This window comes from Manis pentadactyla, chromosome 17 (assembly GCF_030020395.1).
Source record: "Manis pentadactyla isolate mManPen7 chromosome 17, mManPen7.hap1, whole genome shotgun sequence".
NCBI lineage: Eukaryota > Metazoa > Chordata > Mammalia > Pholidota > Manidae > Manis > Manis pentadactyla.
The window spans coordinates 15,962,895-15,974,924 of record NC_080035.1 but is presented as its reverse complement, the minus strand read 5'-3'; positions in this window follow the sequence as shown (position 1 = coordinate 15,974,924).

Sequence of the window (12,030 nt, the reverse complement as noted above, 5' to 3'; positions counted from 1 at the left end):
TTTGGTCCAGGAGTCAATACTCTGCTGGGAAATCTGTGATTCACATGTGTACTATTGGAAAATTCTTAAGCAATCAATCAATATGTTGGTGGGCAGAATGCAGTGTTTGTTACTGAATTGTCTGTCAGTGCTCATGCTTTAAAACACATAAAATCTGCTTAAAATTTTGAAACCAGTACAAGCTGTCCGCACATATGACGAGAGTTGTGCAATGTAAAACCCAGTAGAGCCTATATAATGTTTCGGTACCTGTTCATTGGAAAAACATCTGTAGTGTGTTTAGCAACCAACATGGGTGGAACACAGAAGCCCCCAGAAGATTCCCAGACAGGACTGTGAGTTATTCTGAGCCAGTATCTTGTTGTTAACATGCTTTCTCTGGCTTTGGTAATTATTCCGCTAGGCTGCATAAAGCCTGTTTACACACGGGACATAATTACCATAGGTAATTGTGTGTAAGCAAATATCTGCCCTTCCATTGGGTAGTCACAGCACCATCCATGTTCCAAAGCACCAAATTCCCCCTTTAGGGATACACTTGACATGTCATCGTGGAAGTAATTAGCATGCTTAGGGTTTTTAAAAAAATGTATAAATGCATCAAATTTTCACTAGAGATTTTTGTTCTTGTCAAAATCTCTACCATAACAACCTGTGAATTACAAGAGATGGTAATTGGAACACAGTGTTCCACAGGGACATGTTGAAATAGGGAGCTACCTCTCTACAGCAATAGCCAGGAAGATGGGTGCAGATTTCCAAGCTCTTTATGCCATTTTCCTGAGTTTCTGTTCTCACTGTAACTAAAGAAGTTCAAGTACATGAGCCTGAACTAGTCACAATGGAATGATGGTACAAACACATTAATAGCATGGAGCGTTCCATGTAATTCAGACAAAGCAATTCAAAGCACAATACGGAATCCAGAGCCTTTCAGTGCTCTCTTGTCTGTACTAAAAGCAGCAACAGCAATATTGATTTTATTTATTTGCATCTTGTTCCAAAAGGTATAAATGTACCTTAACAAAATGCAAATAACATACCAGAATATTTTTAAAGCAACTTCAAAACTCCAGCAGAAAAGAAAAATAAAATAAAGCCAGAGGTGAAATTAACACACAAAAGGCATGCCATGAAATCTAAATTTGTTACTGAGCTTGGCAGGAACACAAAGGGGGAACATGACCAAATTCATATGCTGTTGTTCGCGAGAAGTACAATTCCCAGTAAGCAGCTGACAGTTCCCGAATTAATTCTATTTGGTTTAGAAGGGTACATTGTGATTTATACTCTCCACTGGATTTACTTTCCTAAATAGTCTAGAAGAGTGTTATTCCAATTTTGAATGACCCAATTGTATGTTATAAAATAAATTTTTTGGTCATGACCATCTTTTTTCTTAATGAAAACTATTAAAATACATTACACATGAGATAATTATTGTTACATGAAATTTATGTTTTAATTATATGTATATATGTGTGTGTGTGTGTATAAATATATACTTGATCATGAAATTTTTTATTTATTTCTTACTACAATTATGGTAAAAAGAAAACCTGAAAACCCCTGAGCTACTCTGATAAGGTGCCTACTTACTTTCACTGGGTAACAACAGGAAAGCAGACATGAAAAATGCATAAAACTAGGGTAAGAGAGAGAGAGAGGTCTGTGCTTCTGTGCCTGGCACAGTGAGAAAGCAGCTGTCTGTAGATGAGGAAGGTTCTCTGGAGGGCTCTGAGCGAGGCTTTATAGTTGCAGCAAGTCCCAAAAGACAATTATCTTCAACTGCACACTTGCTATTATTTTTGGTGAATTTTAATTAGAAATATTAAGAGAATATAATAGATATTAAAGTTATCTTTAAATCACAAGTCAAACAATAATACTGACACCTGCTTCCAGGCCCACCTCAGAAGAACCCAGGATTGGGTGACTCGTTATGGCCAACCCTCCCAGGCATGATGGGTGGCTCCCCCAACTGGTTCCACAAGCTTCCGCCGGGGCCCTGACAACACTCTCATACATACATCCATCTCCCTCGCTAGACTGAGAACCTTCCAAGATAGAGATTGTGCCTCTCCAAGAGCAACACATAGTTCAGCATGTGTAGATACTCAGAGCATGTTTGTGGAGATAATAAATGCATGGATATTCACTGTTATTCCCGTATTTCTGTGATGCAATCAAAGTTTATTCCCATAATGAGGAACACCTGACAGCTCCAGATTCTACAAGGCTTTCAGAATTAAGAGAAAAAGGGAGCTTTCTTGGTAATTTTATCTGTTCCAATTTTTTTAATTAGTCATTTGCACTTCACTTACCAAGAATGGCAGTTCAGTTTCAGCTCATGTGCTGACACTGAGGGTCTGGTTCTTCAGTGGCTCTGGGCTGAGCCGGCAGAGGTAAACTCCAGGCCTATAGGGTAGGGCATGTGAGAAGACGACAATGACCCACACTCCACGTGTCTTCCATCTCCAAATACGTAGTTAGAGAACCCAAATATTCATGGGTACCAGCTACTGAAAACTGGTTTTGTTTAAAGTAACACTCCCAATTGTGGATAAAATGAAAGTTCCTGTGGCCAGGATTCTCACCTGGCCCTCGTTGGCTAGCTCACTAAACATGCATGGCCAATGCATCGTTACTGGCTCTATATAAAGAGCTCTTCCCAGTGCTCTGGGCAGCACGGTGGCACGGCTGCAAGGCTGCAGGAGAGCAAAGCAGAGGCTGGAGTCGTGGCAACGCCGAGGACAGAGGCCCAGAGGACTGCTGTGTGGGACGGCTGTGCGGGCAGAGAGGTGCTGAGGCAGAGATGCTAGTGCTCAACCTACCACCGGAAAAAAAACCCTTTCACCCCAAGAGCATATTACTGTCATTTTCTTTGGTCACACTGAATCCATACTGAACTTGCCCAGACTGAAACCCACTGGCAAAACACCAATCTTCCCAGCACCTCCTGGGAAACAGCCAACTATAAGGCCCTGGCGTTTGAAAACGACCATGGAAACAGTCATCATTGTTCCAATCCAGGTTCTTTGTTGACACTAATAGTACAACCCTTAGTTCCCAAGTGGGAAGGAGGGATGACAATAAAATTCATTATACACAATCTCTTCTCCCTGGAATGGAGCAAAGAAGAGAAAGAGCAGCCACATAAAGGCTCTATCTCCTAAAATGGGTATTTCATAATTGCTACCTAACAGTAATATTTAAAAATGAAGTGAGCAGCTGCAATAATAAGAATCAACTTGTCAAAACTTTTCAGCGTTTGTTACTTTTTGGTAGGCGGCCATTCCTTCATTTCCTCCAAGATCTGCAGGGTTGAAATAGGGTAATGCTGTCTTAAATATTATAAAAAATATACATTTCAAAGAGGGTCTTTCGTTTTGCTTCATTTTTCTCAGATCCATGTTTATATCCAAGATCTCTGTGAAGTAGAAAGCAATGCACTCTAGAGGAAATTGTTTGCAAACCGAAGAGAGAATTCAAAATTATGGGTCAGAGCCATTTGCTTGCAGTTATAATGAAAATTCATGGTTAGATTTCAGAGCACTGCTTGATCATTAAAGCACTGTTGTGCCTTACCAGAGAAATTAAATAACGAACTCTTAATTTAACTCATACCTCCACATAATTCTGAAAAAAAGGGAAGTTGACAACATTCAGAAGAGTCCTGTTACTGTCTCCAGGGTGGGGAGAAGCTTCCTGCCAGAAAGTAGGCAGCAGAGGAAGCTGATGTGCCCCATCAGAAGACTCAGCAAAGTTAGGGGGCGCATTATTCCAGAACAGGGGTGCTGAGCAGGAGGAAACATATTAAAGCTGCAGGATGGGAAGTGCCTTGTTCTGGACAGAAGGGGCCTTTTACAGAATATTTAATAAAATTTACAAAAAAAAAAAGTTTCAGAGCCCATTCAGGCTTCACTCGGTCCTACAAAAGCTCGTTGTCTCCTCCCAACCCACCATGGCATCAGACTCCAAGGAGCATGTTAGAGAGCAACACTCAGGCTTCAAACTGTTGCTGAGAGAAGGAAGGCTAACTGGTTCTGGGAAGGTTAAACATGAGTCGGGGGGAAACCTGAGTACAGGAAAGCTGAACAGCCCAAGGCCAGCATACTGTAGTCAAAAGGAACAAGAGACAAAGAGCAAGTCCATAGGATGCAAAGACAAAGTAAGAGCAGAGAGAGGCAGCCTGGAAGAAGAAAAAACAATAGCCCTAAAGACAGGAGCAGTTAAAAAAATGCATCACTAAAATAACAAGAACACAGCATCTGTAAGACAAGAGCCCAGTTTAAAGTGATAAATAGCAATAACAACAAAAAAAGAAATGAAAAGACCATAATAAGTAAATTAAAAACAGGAAAAAAGAAAATGCACATGATGAAAGACTTAGAACAGGGGTCTTCAAATTCTTCTGTTAAAGGATCGAATAGTAAATATGTTAAGCTTTTCAGCCACAGTTTCTGTCACAGCCATTCATCTCTGCTGTAATATATTATATATGCAATATATTAATATTCATGCAGTGCTAGAATAGGGCCTAGACATAGTCATTGGCTATTATTATCATCTATCTCAAGACACATCCAAATTAAGTTATGGAACTTCAAAGATAAGAGAAAAAATAATCCAGGCATTTAGGCAGAAAAAGTTACCACAGTGGAGGAAATCAGGCTGGCTTCATGCTCTTCTACAGCAATACTAAATTGCAGAAGTTGACAGAATGACGTCCATTAGATATTAAGGAGCAGCCGGTGTAACCAAGAGTAGGACACGCAGCCAAGTCATTCAAGCACAACGGCAATAGGCAGGATCCCCAAATATGAAAGACCTAAGAGAATGAAGAATTTATAATCCCTTTGCTAAAAAACAAAGTACATAAAAATTTTAAAACGACATGACAATAAAATCCAGCCAACCAAGTGATAAATTAAAAAGCAAACTCAGTAATGGAAATGTCATGGTAAAAGAACTAGTGCTCAGTATTGCTTCCATTTAAATGGAGAATTCATAATGATTAACAGAGGGAATTACGTTTGCAAAACAAAATGCAATGCTACAATGCTAACAAAGAAAAATCATTTAACACAAAAGTCAGGACCTAGAGGGAGGGAAGGAAAAGTGAAAAGAAGTAGAAGAGTCCTTATCACCTCATTTTTCCTATAAAGAGGGCTATCAAATTATATTTAAACTTGAAATATAAACTTAAAAAACTATGTAAAAGTTTTTGTGCCGTTAATGGGATGACTATTTCTTATTGATTAAAAAACATTGGCAATTCCTTCAGTTTCACTGCAGCTTCTTTTTCTTCTAACATTTAAATAAATTCAAATAAAATGCAATTTAAATAAAATTAAATGTAGTATTTTATAGAGAGAATGATTACATTATCTCAAGATTATTTTTCATTAATCCATTCACCTATTTCTCCATCCACACTATTTGTCCATCAGCACTGTATATGTCCAGAAAAAGATGTGTAAGATGATATTCACTAAATCATTTTTAGACAGTAGAATTTAGGGTGATTCTTGCTTTCTTTTTTGTACTTCACTCAATTGTGTTTTCTGTGTTTTGTGGGATTCCTACCTACCTCCCAAAGTCCTTTCTTACTTCTATCTGCATCCACGTTAGCCATGTTTCCTAATCTGTCTTGTAGCCATGTGTAACCATATGACTACATTCTCTTCATTAGAAACATGAGCAGAAATAATGTTCACCTTCCACCTGGTATGATCCTTGACTTCTTTTTACTTCAGAGCCAGCTTAAAAAGCATATATTGTAGACAGCAGATGCGTCAGCCACATGTCTAAAAGTGTGTGCAACTGAGCTATTCAACAGCCAGAAATGCTCACCTTGGTTGTATTACACGAGAGAAGAACAAAGTTGTGTTCTTTAATCCACGTTACTGTGAGTCTCTCTATAGAGCACTCGGTTCTTTTAGTATATTTAATATATGCATGCATTATTTTACTTAAAAAAAAGAGTAAGCCAGTAATATAAAAATACAATCAAACTAGTCTAAAAACTAAAACTCCATAGCCCAGAGTCATAGATTTCAATTATTCTGGCAATGGTGTAAGAACAAATGTGGCTGCCACCTTCATTACTGATGACATGAATGGATGGATTTCACCAGCTGGAAGACCTGGTGGTAATGGCTCTTAGTAGCCTCGTGAATCTTCTGAATTGAATTCATCTTTGAGAGTTGTTTTGTTTGTTTTTTAGAAATAGTCTGGTTTATGATGTTTCAGATTATTCAATAGAGTATGTTTTCCTCTAAATTCAGAAGGATATTGATCTCTAATATCATTATCCTTGCTCCTCAACAAGATATTTCACTTGATTCTAAGGAAATCAGTTGGATCTAGAAAAACCTGTCTGTAAATCCTGTTTCATAGCATTTTGAAAATTAATTTTGATATAGAACCTTTTTATGTAGATTAACTAAACTCCTCTCTCTCCAGAACACAGTCTAAGCATCATCCCCAATATACTATCCATTGTGTCTTTGGCATGTAGTAAGAGGTTATAACTCTATTATTAGTGTACAGGGCATTGGAAGTCCAGTAAAATGATTTGGATCATTTGAATAGTATCCTGAAATCAAAGTATTTATCTGAAAATGGACAGGGGGCCTCTCTAAGACGCCATGTGGTCCAGGTTCTCCCAGTGAAGGCATCAAATATTTTTCTTAAGCTTTTTAATTAAGCAACAAGATGACACATTTCCAGATTTTATTTATCACCACAGAGATAAATGGTGTTCAAATAATCACTGAGGATAGGAACGTGGGAGGTTAAAATAAAAATTCTCATTTAGTTCTCTTCATACATCTGCCCTGAAAAATCCTTTTTGAACTCAAAAAAAAAATGTTTTTAATTTTATGAAGGAACAAATTGGAATATGAAAGGCATGAAAATTCTAAATGTCTGGCTCATTTCCTCTCAAGAAATAAAAATCTTTTAACAACATGTTTATAAGTTACAAGCCAGACACAAATACTAATTTCTCAGTCCAAAGATATCCAATTTCCATTACAATGCATTTAATTCTTTGCAAACTAGAGTGTTTTTAGAAACCATGCCAGTCAAAGATGTCTAAAACAATGTTGCTTGATTCTTTTCCAAAGTTAGCTTTATATCAATTAGCTATTATTTCTAGTGAGTACTCACCCCCTCAAAGATAACCATTCCACCCCCTTTTTTCTTGACTATCTTATTAATTTTGACATTTTTCCTTTTATACATTAGGGTAGCAAGAGCAACACTATCAAACTCATCAAGTAGAGAAAGATACTTCCAACTTGAAATCTAATTAATTTTTCATGTTCATTATCTTTTAAGAGTGTTTCTTGCAAAAGGACATTATCTGCTCCTCTTTTCATGATAATTGATGCAGTTCTTCCCCCACCCTTTTATTTTTTCTAATAGGTGAGAAAAGACCTTTAATACTTATACTTAACAATCTTGCCAATAACTTTTTAAAGGATAAGTATTAAATATGTCATTCAAGATGCATAATGTGTGACAAAAATCAGATCCATTAGAATAAGAAACTCATTAAGGTGCAAGCTTTAAAAGTTTACAGAAGTACACTGTTACTTTATAAAGCACTGAATTATATGAAACATGATGTGCATCACCTTCACATTTTTAAGAAATCATATAAACAAGAAAATTATCTTAGTGAAAATCTAACATACATTATACTGCATATTTTTTAACAATGGTTCCCAATTACATATAATAAACTAAGCTAAAAATGAATGCTATTTTCATAACATTTTTTGCTTGAAAAAGTTTGTGTGTGTGTGTGTGTGTATGTTTCAGGAAAGGGAAATACTGTCAAAATCTGTTCTTTTGTACTGTCAAAGGTACTTCATGTACCTAAAGTACTAGCTGTGCATCAAAAAGAAATAAATAATAAGCAAATATTTTATATACTATTTTAAGAATTTTCAGTGCTGGCATTAAAGAAGTAGAAGTGAGTGAATGTTTACCATTTGATAATGGAAAACAATTCCTTATAATATACTTAATTACTAAGTATGTTGAAGGTATGTCTGAGAATGTGAAGAGTCCCTGCAGCCACTCCCAGCTACTCTATCCTGATGAGCCGGAAAGGGACTGGTAAGAAAGCAGTCATACATTTTAACTAAAAGAAAAGAGACTTTTCTATATCCCAAGAAAGGGAGAAAAGTAGAGATAAGCCAAGCTGAAATGAATGGACTCCCAAATAGTGAGATAGCAGGTCCCCTAAAACAATGCCTGGGCTTAAAAAAAAAAGCTGGTGCTAGGGGGTGGTGGCAGGGAGAGCACACAACAGAGGCAACTGCTTTTCAAAGACGAACTCATCACAAGTCACTTTCCTCTTCAGGAGTATGGATACAGGGAGTCCCAGAAAAATGATTAGTCCAGATGAATCCAGGTTGCCTAGAAAGCCAGAAATGAAGAGAGGGTCCAAATCAAAGCTTATTAAGACTTATTAAAGCCTATACTAGAGTTTAATTCATTTTTCAGCTCACTTTTTATAATCAACTATAATGTTGTAGGCACTATTCTGTTCCTTCTTGCAACAGAACTTGTGGCCTTGCATCGTCTTAACAATGGAAGCAGACTTACACCTGGGAATGAACATAACTTACTGCAAATTAAAACCACAGCTTTTGCCTAATGAGTGGAATTTTTTTCTATGAAAATCTAGCTAGTTCATTAACTAGGATCGAAACCGTATTCTTAGCTTCATTAGGCACATGTCTATTCAACTGAAATATCTAGCCTAAGAAAACATTGAAATCATGTAATACGGACAGAACAGTTCCAAGGATTCTGTAAACATATACTCCTGCTTCTCTACTTAGGTATAGATTTTTAAATAGTAAAGAGGGTATTAAGGGGAACAAGAAAACTTACTAACAAGAAGAAAAAGGAAATTAGAGAATCTGAAATTTCTGCCTGGACTAATACAAGTCTCACCATTTAAGAAGAAAAGGGCACTGGCGGTTTTCCGAAGAATTTACACGGCAAAGCCCCTGCTGCGTAATCCACGGTCTCCTGCCTAAGAATTCACATCAAAAACAAAACAGGCTCTCAGCAAGCATAACTACATTTTAAAAATGAGTTAGAACATAATTTGAATGCTTTCTGAGATTACAGTTTTATTATGCATTTGTCCTACCTTTAGCTGCTCACATCTCAATTCTCTCCTCTGTCATAGAAAAAACAATCGTAAGTGAAATTGAAAGAGGCTAAAGGTGAACTGTTTTGTAGATATGAATAAGCGAACATTCCCTAGTCATGACTTTCTGTGCTGTACAATTTGAAGACAGAATAAAATGAGTTTCATCTTCAGCAGATGAGTCTTCAATTGCATTCTGAATAAACCCAGTCATGACACCATCTTCTTCTCCATTTAGTCTTCAATTAGATACTCAGGGTTTAAATGATCACCTTTCCAATGGGAAAATGCATACTCTCTCCTTGTAAGAAATACTATTTTCCTATCTATGTTTTGTTGATACCTTCATCAGGGCAACTTGTTTCTGTGTCTTACAAAAGGGGTTCTGCTTCTCTGATCATTATCATCATTAAACATTTATGAAGCACTTTGGGCTTATTTACTGGAGCACATGATATCCCTGTAAGAGAGGTTAGTATAATAGTCTTCTTATACATGAGAAAATAGGGGTTAAGAAACCTAGCCAAGGTCACATAGATAATTTGGATAAAAGACTCAACATATCAGACTTACTGTTTAGTACATAAGTGAAAACTCTTAAGTGGCATAAAAAGTTGTCTGTTTTGAAACTTCATACCTCAACTGTTACTGAACATGAGTAACAAGAGAGATTATTTTTTGCTCTAACCCTGTGGTTGATGGCATCATTTTGATAGATCTGTGATGCCAAGGTCAGTATCTCTGTGGTTCTCTTCATCTTTTCTTCTAGTCTCAAGATTGCAGTTTCTAGTCTAAGCAGTATGTCTACATTCAAGGAAGAGGAGAAAGTGCTTTACCAGCTTGTTTCCACTGGGAAAACCAGGATTTTCTCAGAAAATCCTCACTGCAGTTCTCCTAACAGTACTTTGTCAAGAGAGCTTGATAATATGAACATCTAATGTTCTATTTATTTAATGGCGAACAATAAAAAAGAAGGGGGTTGAGAAGGACAGTTGTGCCAGCCAATCAATGATGTCTGCCACCGTTCTTTACAGAATTTTCTGTTGAATGTTTGCTAAGCATTGGTTGGTTCCATTACATGCTAGCCCATGTTAACAGAGCAATGGACGCCAGCTCCTAAAATTTTTTTTTTTTTAACTGGGGTCAAAACTTTTAAGTTGAGAAAACTTTATCCATTGACTTAATTTGGTGAAAGGAGGGCAATTTTATAAAAATAACCAAAAGTTGATTTGGTGGCTTATATCTATGATCTAATTTATTGTGTTCTAAGGAAATAGAGTTTGGAGATTACTATTTTAGTACAAGTGGCCACACATTTTCCAGGATCCATGCCTCTTTCTTTGCGTCAATCCCCAAAACACATATCTCCTTCATTCTCCTCTCTGTTTATCCAAATCTTATCACCTAACTCATGGCTCAATCCCTTATTTGGCATACTGCACAACTCTGCCTTCTGGGACATTCACCGCCTGCCGATGAAAGCATTTACTGTCTATGAAGATTCTTGATGTAACTTTTCATTTATTTGTCCCACATCTCCAAAGAATGTGGCCTCTCCTCTGTTTTCTATCAATCATAGAACAAAAATTAACATTTGTTGAGTACTCAGTATGGGTCAATTAAATAATTCACACATATAATCTTATTTAATTCTTACAATAATCCTATGAGACCAGTACTAATTTATCCCCAATCCATAGGTGAGTAATTAAGTCCAGAGAGGTTACACAACTCACTCAAAGACACACAGGAAGTGAGTAAAGCAGCTGGGATGCAAATCCAGACAATTCCTTTTAATTATTCTGGGTTTTCCCCCCAGCTTTATTCAGATATTGTTGACATATAACATGGGTCAGTTTAAGGTCTGTAATGTAGTGGTTTGATACACATACATATTTGCAAAATGATTACCACAATAAGGTTAATCTTCACCTCCATCCCCTCACATAATTACCATTTATGTGGTGTTAACATTAAGATCTACTCTCTTAATAACTTTCAAGTATATAGTATAGTACTGTTAATTATAATCACCATACTGTGCATTAGATCTCTAAAACTTACTCATCTCATTGCTAGAATTTTACACCCTTTGACCAACATCTCCCCATATCCTTTACCCCCCATCATTCTGCAATTGAAAAAAGGAAAGAAAAGAAGGAAAAAAGAAGGGAAACAGAAAGAATTAGGTGGCGAGGTAGTAAGGAGAAAGGCAAACAGGCTGGCAGCGGGCAGAGAGTGTGTTTGCCATTAGGCTAATGGAATTGCAGCCTTAGAGCCTCTGGCTTTCCTAGACTTTCCCAAGGCCCTGAAAATATGTGTTTTCCTTTGTTTAAATTTTGTGAGGTTTTCAAAAGATATTTTCATTGCAATTAGTCATAACATCTGTTTCTTTTCACTCCGACTCTCCTCTGTGATACTTGCCCTTTTGTTGAGAGGCACTAAAGTGGCCATGGGTAATTTTGGATCCGGCTAAATTTAAGTCAAGTTTACGACGTATTTAGTTTGGATTTAGCAGAATACACTTATGTACTGTGCACTCACTTGCATGTATAGTTGGTTTTTTTAGTTGTTATAGACTGAATGTTCTTGTCTCCCCAAAATCCATATGTTGAAATCCTAATTCCCAATGTGATGGTATTAGAAGTGGGGCCTTTGAGAGTTAATTAGTTCATGAGGGTGGAGCCCTCATGAATAGAATTAATGCCCTTATAAGAAGAGACGTGAGACAGATGATCTCTGTCATGTGAGCACATAAGAAGATGGCCATCTCTAAACCAGTAAAAGGGTTCTCACCAGAACCCCACCATGCTGGAACCCTGATTATCAGCCTTCCCCGCCTCCAGGAC